Source organism: Loxodonta africana, chromosome 24 (genome assembly GCF_030014295.1).
Source record: "Loxodonta africana isolate mLoxAfr1 chromosome 24, mLoxAfr1.hap2, whole genome shotgun sequence".
In the NCBI taxonomy this organism is placed as follows: Eukaryota; Metazoa; Chordata; class Mammalia; order Proboscidea; family Elephantidae; genus Loxodonta; species Loxodonta africana.
The window spans coordinates 15,873,925-15,882,837 of NC_087365.1; positions in this window are offsets into that span (position 1 = coordinate 15,873,925).

Sequence of the window (8,913 nt, forward strand, 5' to 3'; positions counted from 1 at the left end):
TTCTGCACATGGTCTTTCTACATGGTGTTTCCATGTGGTCTCTCCCAGGACCACAAAATTGGAAGCTGCCAGGCCTTCTCATGGTTTAGGTCCAGAGCTAGTACAACATCTCTATTGCCACATTTATGGCTTAAATCAAGTCACCTGGCTCAGCCCAGATTCAACAGAAGGAGAATGGATAAGAGCATGACTACCGGAGACAAGGTTCATTGGGGGCCACCAACCTGATAGACTCCATATCATCCTTGAATCTTTCCTTTCTTTCATACTCCACAACCAGTCCATCAATGAATCTTGTTGGCTCTTCTTTAAAATATACCCTGAGTCCAACCACTTCTCACCATCTCCACTGTTACCATCCAGATGGTCTGCTACCTGAATTATTACAATAGGCTCCTCACTGGCCTCCCTGCTTCCCACTCATTGTCCTGACGTTCACTGGTACACCCAGCAGCTAGAGTGAGTCACATCATAATGCTCCTCAGATCAAGACCTTCCAATATATGCTTTTTCCTGGAGCCTTGGGATCTCCTCCCTATTACTCTCTGACCCATTTCCTTCTATTCCCCTCACTCCCTCTCCTTCAGCCATCCTGTCTTCCTTGCTGTTCTTCAAGTCACTCTGTCATTTTTCCAACTGAGATTCACCACACATATTCTACCTCACCTTGGAAAGTATGTTCCTAAGGAAACCACGTGGCTTGGTCCTCCCTCATCTCCCTCACATCTTTGCTCATGTGTTCTAAGGATTCGAGTGTTAGCATCTTTGAAAACCATTATTCTGCTGACCATGAGCAATGAAATGTACAGTGAATTGAGGGCAGGACATCAGATGCTGGTTCCGATCCTGCCACTAACCTCCCATGTGGCATTGAACAAGTCCTTTAAATTCTTAGGGCTGCAGTGTCCTTAAGTGCCAAATGAAAAGTGTTGGATTAGATCAGAGTTACCTAGAACCTAGGCATCCTTAAAAAATACTAAGTCTGGTAATCCTGGGCCCACAATAAGCCAGAGTTTTAATTTGCTAGAGAAGATGTTATAGTCCACCCCACCAACTTCATGCCTTTATATGACCTACCTTGATATAACTTTGTTTAGTCAATATATAAAACTTTGATATACTGTGTTGAAATAGGCACTCATATATTGCTGGTAGAAGTATAACATGATACATCGCCTATGGGGGCAATTTGACAATATCAAAATTACACATACATTTACCCTCTGACTCCGCAACATGCTTCTGGCAGTGGAGTTTATCCTATGAACATACTCCACGCATACCGAAAAAATGATATGTGTATGAGGATATTTGTTGTAGCATGTTTGTAAAAGCAAATTATTGGAAGTAACCTATGCTCATTATAAGGAACGTTGAATGATCCATCGTTTATCCACACAGTGGAGTATTACACAGCTGTTGAAAAAAGAATGAGTTTCTCTCTGTACTGCCATGGAAAGATCTTCAGGATATATTAAGTGAAAAAAAGACATGTAATGAATAGTATATACAGTATACTGTCTTTGGGGTAAGAAGTAGGATAAAGACTATACATTTGTATTTTCATGTATTGCATAAGAAATTCTGGAAAGATATTGTGATCCTTAAGGTTGTGTGTCAACTTGGCTGGGCCATGATTCTCGGTGCTTTGGCAATTAGGAGGTAGTTTTGCAGTTGTATGATGATGTGATCACTTCCCATGATGAGATTGGATACAATGTGATCACCTCCATGATGAGATCTGCTGTGAGTAGCCAGTCAGTAGAAAGGGAGTTTCCTTGGGGGTGTGCCCTGCATCAAATATAAGTGGACCCTCTGGCAAAGCTCTTGAGCTTTTTGCGCACTCTGGATGCTGCAGCTGGCTCCTGTCCGTCCGACCTCCATTTCTTGGGACATGAGCTAGCAGCTTACATGCTGTCTCACCTGCCAATCTTGGGATTTGTTGGTCTTACCAGCCTGTGAGCAAGAGCCCTGCTGTCTGACCTGTCAGTCTTGGGTTTGCCAGCCCAACCCTGCAGCTACACGAATCAGAAAAAGCTTCCAGCCTGACCTCTACAACCTCGTGAACCATTTCCTTAACATAAATCTCTTTATATAGATATTCATATGCTTTACTGGTTTTGCTTCTCTAGAGAACCCAGCCTAAGAAATATAAATAAGAAATAAAAGTTGATATATGTAAGAGTAATGATTCTGTTGTTGTTAGGTGCTATTGAGTCAGTTCTGACTCACAGCGACCCTACGCACAACAGAACAAAGCACTGACTGATCCTGCGCCATCCTCACAATCATTGTTATGCTTGACCCCGTCGTTGCAGCCACTGTGTCATTCCATCTCATTGAGGGCCTTCCTCTCTTTCCCTGACCCTGTACTTTACCTAGCCTGATGTCCTTTTCTAGGGACTTGTCCTTCCCAATAACATGTCCAAAGAACATGACACAAAGTCTAGCCATTCTCCCTTCGAAAGAAAGAGCATTTTGGCTGTACTTCTTCCAAGACACATTCGTTTGTTCATCTGGCAGTCCATGGTGTATTCAATATTCTTCGCCAGCACCATAATTCAAAGGCATCAATTCTTCTTTGGTCTTCCTTATTCATTGCTCATCTTTCACACGAATATGATGCAATTGAAAATACTGTAACACTTCTTATGCATATAAACTTCCAAACACACGTTTCTCATAAACATGCATTCAGTGCTTTCCCTCCCCACCCCATCTCATGGAATTAAGGAATAGCAATTTTTTCTCCTAATTCAGCCATGTATTTAATGCAGCAATACCAACTACAAGATTACTGGAAAATGCCATCTGGCTTCTCTGTTTAAATAGTTCTGAAGATAAAGAATCCACTGCATTATAAGGAAGCCCATTAAAGTTAACAAAATCTTGCTTATGTTCATTTTCAAATTGCCTTCCTGTGGCTTCCACCCAGTGATTTTCCCTTCTGACGCTACCAAACCAAAAATCCCAAACCAGTTGCCTTCAAGTTGATTCTGACTCATGATGTCCCTATATGTGTCAGAGTAGAACTGTGCTACGTAGGGTTTTCAGCAGCTGATTTTTTGTAAGTAGATTGCTAGGCCTTTCTTCCAAGGAGCCTCTAGGTGGACTTGAACCTCCAATCTTCTGGTTAGCAACTGAGCATGTTAACTGTTTGCACCACCCAGGGACTCTTCTTTTTCCATTAGTGCCTGTAGAGGAAAGAATAACCAAACTTGAAGATAGCTCAGTAGAGATTATGCAATCTGAAGAACAGAGAGAAATTAAAATTAAAAAACAAAAGAACTGTCTCAGACAAGTGTGTGGGATACTTTTAAGCACACCAACATACGCAGTATGGGAGTGCCAGAAGGAGAGGACAAAGAGAAAAAAAGCAGAGAAATATATTTAAAGAAGTTGTGGCTGAAAACTTCCAAAATTTGCTGAAAAACATCAATCTGCACACCAAGGAAACCCACCAAATTCCAAGTAGGATAAAGGCAAAGAGACCCACAAATAAACCCATCATAGTAAGATGCTAAAAGCTGAAAACAAGGAGGACATCTTGAAAACAGCAAGAGAAAAAAGAAAAATTCCTCACTTACAAAGGAACTCCAATGAAATAAACAGCCAGAAAACAGTGGAATGACATAGTCCCAGTGCCAAAATAAAAATACTATCAACGAAGAATCTTATATCCAGCAAAACTATCTTTCACAAATGAAGGAAAAAATAGCTATTAACAGATAAACAGATACTGAGCAAGCTTGTTGCTAGCAGGTCCCCCACAAGAAATACTAAAGGAGGTTCTTCAGACCGAAAGCACATGAACTCAGATGAAATTCAAATTTACATTAAAAAAAAGAGCATTGGTAAAATTAATTATGTAATTGTAAAAGACTATCAATGAAAATCATTCTTTCCTTCTCTTAACTGATTTTTAAAGCAAATGCATATAAAAATATATATGTAATTTAATTTTTGACCCTATAGAAGTATAATATATCTCATAATAACAGCACAAAGGAGGTGGGTGAAAACAGAGTTCTATTGACATAGGGAAATCATGCCAGATTGTAACTCAAATCCATAGGAACAAATGAAGAGAACCAGAAATTGTAAATAAGAAAGTAAATATAACAAACACTATAAATATATACATGCTCTTCTTTCTTATATCAGCTTCCTTAATAACACTAAATTATACTAATAATTTTAAAAATGAATTGTCAGTTTTTGTACATTTATAGATACGATTTGTATAATAACAATAGCACAATAGAGCTATATAGATGGAATGTTTCTATATATTACTGAAAATTAAGTTAGTATAAATCTGAAGTAGGTTCTGATGAGTTAAGGTGTACCTGGTAAGCCCTAGAGTAACCACTAAGAAAATAACTAAATAGAAAAACAAAAACATTAAAGGGGTTAAAATGTGACACTAAAAAATATTCACTCAATGCAAAAGAAAGCGGTAAGAGAAATAAAGGAATAAAAAGACAGGAGATATATAGAAAACAACAACCAAAAAAGTAAATAAATGGCAGGCATAAATCTAACTATTTCAATAACATTAAATGTGAACGGATTAATCACTCCAATCAAAAGGCAAAAGATTGCCAGACTGGATGAAAAAACAAGATCCAACTATATGTCTTTTACAGGAGAAAACTTTAGATTCAAACATTCAAATAGGTTGAAAGTTAAAGGGTAGAAAATACATACCACGCAAACAGCAAACATAAGTAAGCTGGAGCTGCTCTACTAGTATCAGACAAAATAGACTTTAAAACAAAATATACAACTACAGATAAAAAGGCAAATTTTATAATTATACAAGTGTCAATCCACAAGGAAGTTACAAAATTATAAACATACAGCCATCTAATAGCAGAGCCCCAAAATACTTGAAACAAAGGATGACAACATTGAGGAGAGAACTAGGCAATTCAACAGTAATAGTCAGAGACCTCAATACACCACTATAAATACTGAATAGAATAAGCAGATTAACAAGGAAATAAAAGACTTGAACAACACAATATACAAACTTGACATAACAGAGATTTATAAAGCACGCCACCCAACAATACCAGAATACACATTCTTTTTGTTGAGCACATGGAATATTCTACAGGATAGACCATATGTTAGGCCATAAAACAAGACTTATTAAATTTAAAAGGATTGAAATTATGCAAAATATATTCATTGATCATAACATAAAGAAATTGGAAATTAATGACAAAGAAATTTGGAAAATTAAAAAGTATATGGAACTTAACTAGCAAATAGCCAAGTGGTCAAAGAAAAAAGCATGAGGGAAATTAGAAAATACTTTTGCGTCTTGGCTCAAGTAGATACATGAGACTAAATGGGCAGCTTCTCTCTGGAGGTGAGATGAGAAGTCAGAAGGGGACAGGAGCTGGTTGAATGGACATGAGAAATACAGGGTGGAGAGAAGGAGTGTGCTGTCACATTGTGGGGAGAGCAAATAGGGTCACATAACAATGTGTGTACAAATTTTTGTATGAGAAACTGATTTGAATTGTAAACTTTCACTTAAAGCACAATTTAAAAAAAGAAGAAAAAAAAACGGTTCTTCAAAAAGATCAACAAAATTAACAAGTTGTTAGCTACACTGACCAGGAAAAAAGAAGACTCAGATTACTAAAACTAGAAATGAAAGCAGGAACATTGCTACTGACTTTATAGAAATTAAAAGAACTATAAGATAACACAATGAACAACTTTATAAGTTAGGTATAAGTTAGGTAACCTAGGTGAAATGGACAACTTCCTATAAAGACACAAACTACCAAACTACCAAAGCTGAGTCAAGAAGAAATAGAAAACATGAATAGACCTCTAACAAGTAAAGAGATAAAATTAGGAATCAAAAACTTTCCACACAAATAGTCCAGGACTAGATTGCTTCCCTGGTGACTACCATCAAATATTTAAGGAATTAACACCAATTCTTCACAAACTCTTCAAAAATACCTAAAAGGAGGAAACACTTCCCAGCTTATTCTGAGCACAGCCACTTTGAAAACAGTCTGGAAGTTCCTTAAACAATTAAACAAAAGTTACCATATTATTCAGCAATTCCATTCCTAGATATATATGCACAGGAGAAATGAAAACCTGGCTACACAAAAACTTGTACATGAATTTTCATAGCAGCATATTTCGTAATAGCAAAAAGTGGAAACAACTCAAATGGCCATCAACTGATGAATGGGTAAACAAAATGCAGTATATCTTTACAATGGAATATTATTTGGCAAGAAAAAAATGAAGTACCGATACATGCTACAACATAGATGAAACTTTAAAGTATTATGCTAAGTGGAAGAAGCCAGTCACAGAAAACCACATATTTTACAGTTCCATTTTTTGAAATGTACACACATTTGCTTATTTTAAACCACTCAGGATCCCCTTATTCTGTACAAATGACTGCCTCTTGGTCTATGTACACGTTTGCTGATTTTAAACCATTCAAGGTCCCGTTATTCTGTATGAATGACTGCCTCTTGGTCTATGTACAGGTTCCACATGAACACAATTAAGTGTTCTGGAATTCCCATTCTTTGCAATGTTATCCATAATTTGTTATGATCCACAGAGTCAAATGCCTTTACATAGTCAACAAAACACAGATAAACATCTTTCTGGTATTCTCTGCTTTTAGCCAAGATCCCTCTGACATCAGCAATGATATTCCTCATTCCATGTTCTCTTCTGAGTCCAGACAGAATTTCTGTCAATTCCCAGTCGATATACTGCTGCAACCATTTTTGCATTAAAAAAAAACAATTCAGCAAAATTTTACCTGTGTGTGACATTAGTGATATTGTTCAGTAATTTCTACATTCTGTTGGGCACAAGTATGGATCTCTTCTAGTCAGTTGGGCAGGTGGCTGTCTTCCAGATTTCTTGGCATAAATGAGTGAACACTTCTAGCATTGCATCTGCTTGTTGAAACATCTCAATTGGTATTCTGTCAATTCTTGGAGCCTTGTTTTTCGCTACTGCCTTCAGTGCAGCTTGGAGTTCTTCCTTCAGTACCATCTGTTCTTGATCAAATACTACCCTCTGAATGGTTGAATGTCGACCAACTCTTCTTGGTACACTGACTCTGTATATTCCTTCCATCTTCTTTTGATGCTTTCTGTGTCTTTCAATAATAAGCCCATAAAAAAAAAAATTTTTTTTTAACCCTTCAATATTGCAACTTGAGGCTTGAATTTTTTCTTCAGTTCTTTCAGTTTAAGGAATACCAAGTGTATTCTTTCCTTTTGGTTTTTTTAACTCCAGCTTTTGCATATTTCATTATAATACTTTACTTTGTCTTCTCAAGCAGTTCTTTGAAACTTTCTGTTCAGCTTTTATTTATTTCTTCTGTTCACTTTAGCTACTTTACGTTTAAGAACAAGTTTCAGAGCCTCTTCTGACATCCATGTTGGTCTTTTCTTTTTTCCCTGTCTTTTAATGACCTCTTGCATTCTTCATGTGTGATATACTTGATGTCATCCCACAACTCGTCTGGTGTTTGGTCATTAGTGTTCAATGCCTCAAATCAATTTTTGAGATGGTCTCTAAATACAGGCCTGATACACTCCAGGCTGTACTTTGGCTCATGTGGACTTGTTCTAATTTTGTTCAGTTTCAACTTGAACTGCATATGTGCGGTTGAGGGTCTGTTCCATAGTCCTCCCCTGGCCTTGTTCTGGCTGATGATGATGACTTTCTCCATTGTCTCTTTGCACAGATGTAGTTAATTTGATTCCTGTGTACAAGTATGCCTAGGAGATACCGTGGGTTTGGGTCCAGACACTGCGATAAAGTAAATATCACAATAAATCGAATTACATGATTTTTTTGTTTGTTTCCCAGTGAATATAAAAGTTACATTTACACTATACTGTGGTCTATTAAGTGTGCAACAGCATTATGTCTAAAAAAAATAATGAACCATAAAAACCAAACCCATTGCCACCAAGTCGATTCCGACTCATAGCAATTCTATAGGACAGAGTAGAACTGCCCCATAGAGTTTCCAAGGAGTACCTGGTGGATTTGAACTGCTGACCTTTTGGCTAGCAGCTGTAGCACTTAGCCACTAGCCACCAGGTTTTCCAAAAAAAAAAAATGTATATACCTTAAATAAAATAAAAAAAAAAAAACACTTTATGGATAAAAAATGCTAAGCATCATCTGATCCTTCAGGGAGTCATAATCTTTCTGCTAGTGAAGGGTCTTGCTTCGATGTTGATGGCTGCTGACTGGTCAGGGTGGTGGTTGGTGAAGGTTGGGGTGGCTGTGTCAATTTCTTAAAATAAGATACAATGAAGTTTGCCGCATCGATTGACCCTTCCTTTCACAAAAGATTTCTGTTTGACAGCATTTTACCCATAGAACTTCTTTCAAAATTGGAGTCAATCCTCTCAAGCCCTGCTGCTGTTTTATCAACTAAATTTATGTAATATTCTAAACCCTTCGTTGTCATTTCAACAATGTTCAGAGCATCTTCACCAGGAGTAGATTCCATCTCACGAAACCACTTTCTTTGCTCATCCATAAGAAGCAACTCCTCACGTGTTAAAGTTTTATCATGAGATTACAGCAATTCAGTCACATCTTCAGGCTCCACTCCTAACTCTAGTTCTCTTGATATTTCCACCACACCTGTAGTTATTTCCTCTACTGAAGCCTTGAACCCCTCAAAGTAGTCCATGAGGGTTGGAATCAACTTCTTCCAAACTCCTATTAATACTAATATTTTAACCTCCTTTTATGATGAATCATGGATGTTCTTAATGGGGTCTAGAATCCTGAATCCTTTCCAGAAGTTTTTCAATTTACTTTGCCCAGATCCATCAGAGTAATCACTATTTAGAGCAGCTATAGCCTTACAAAATA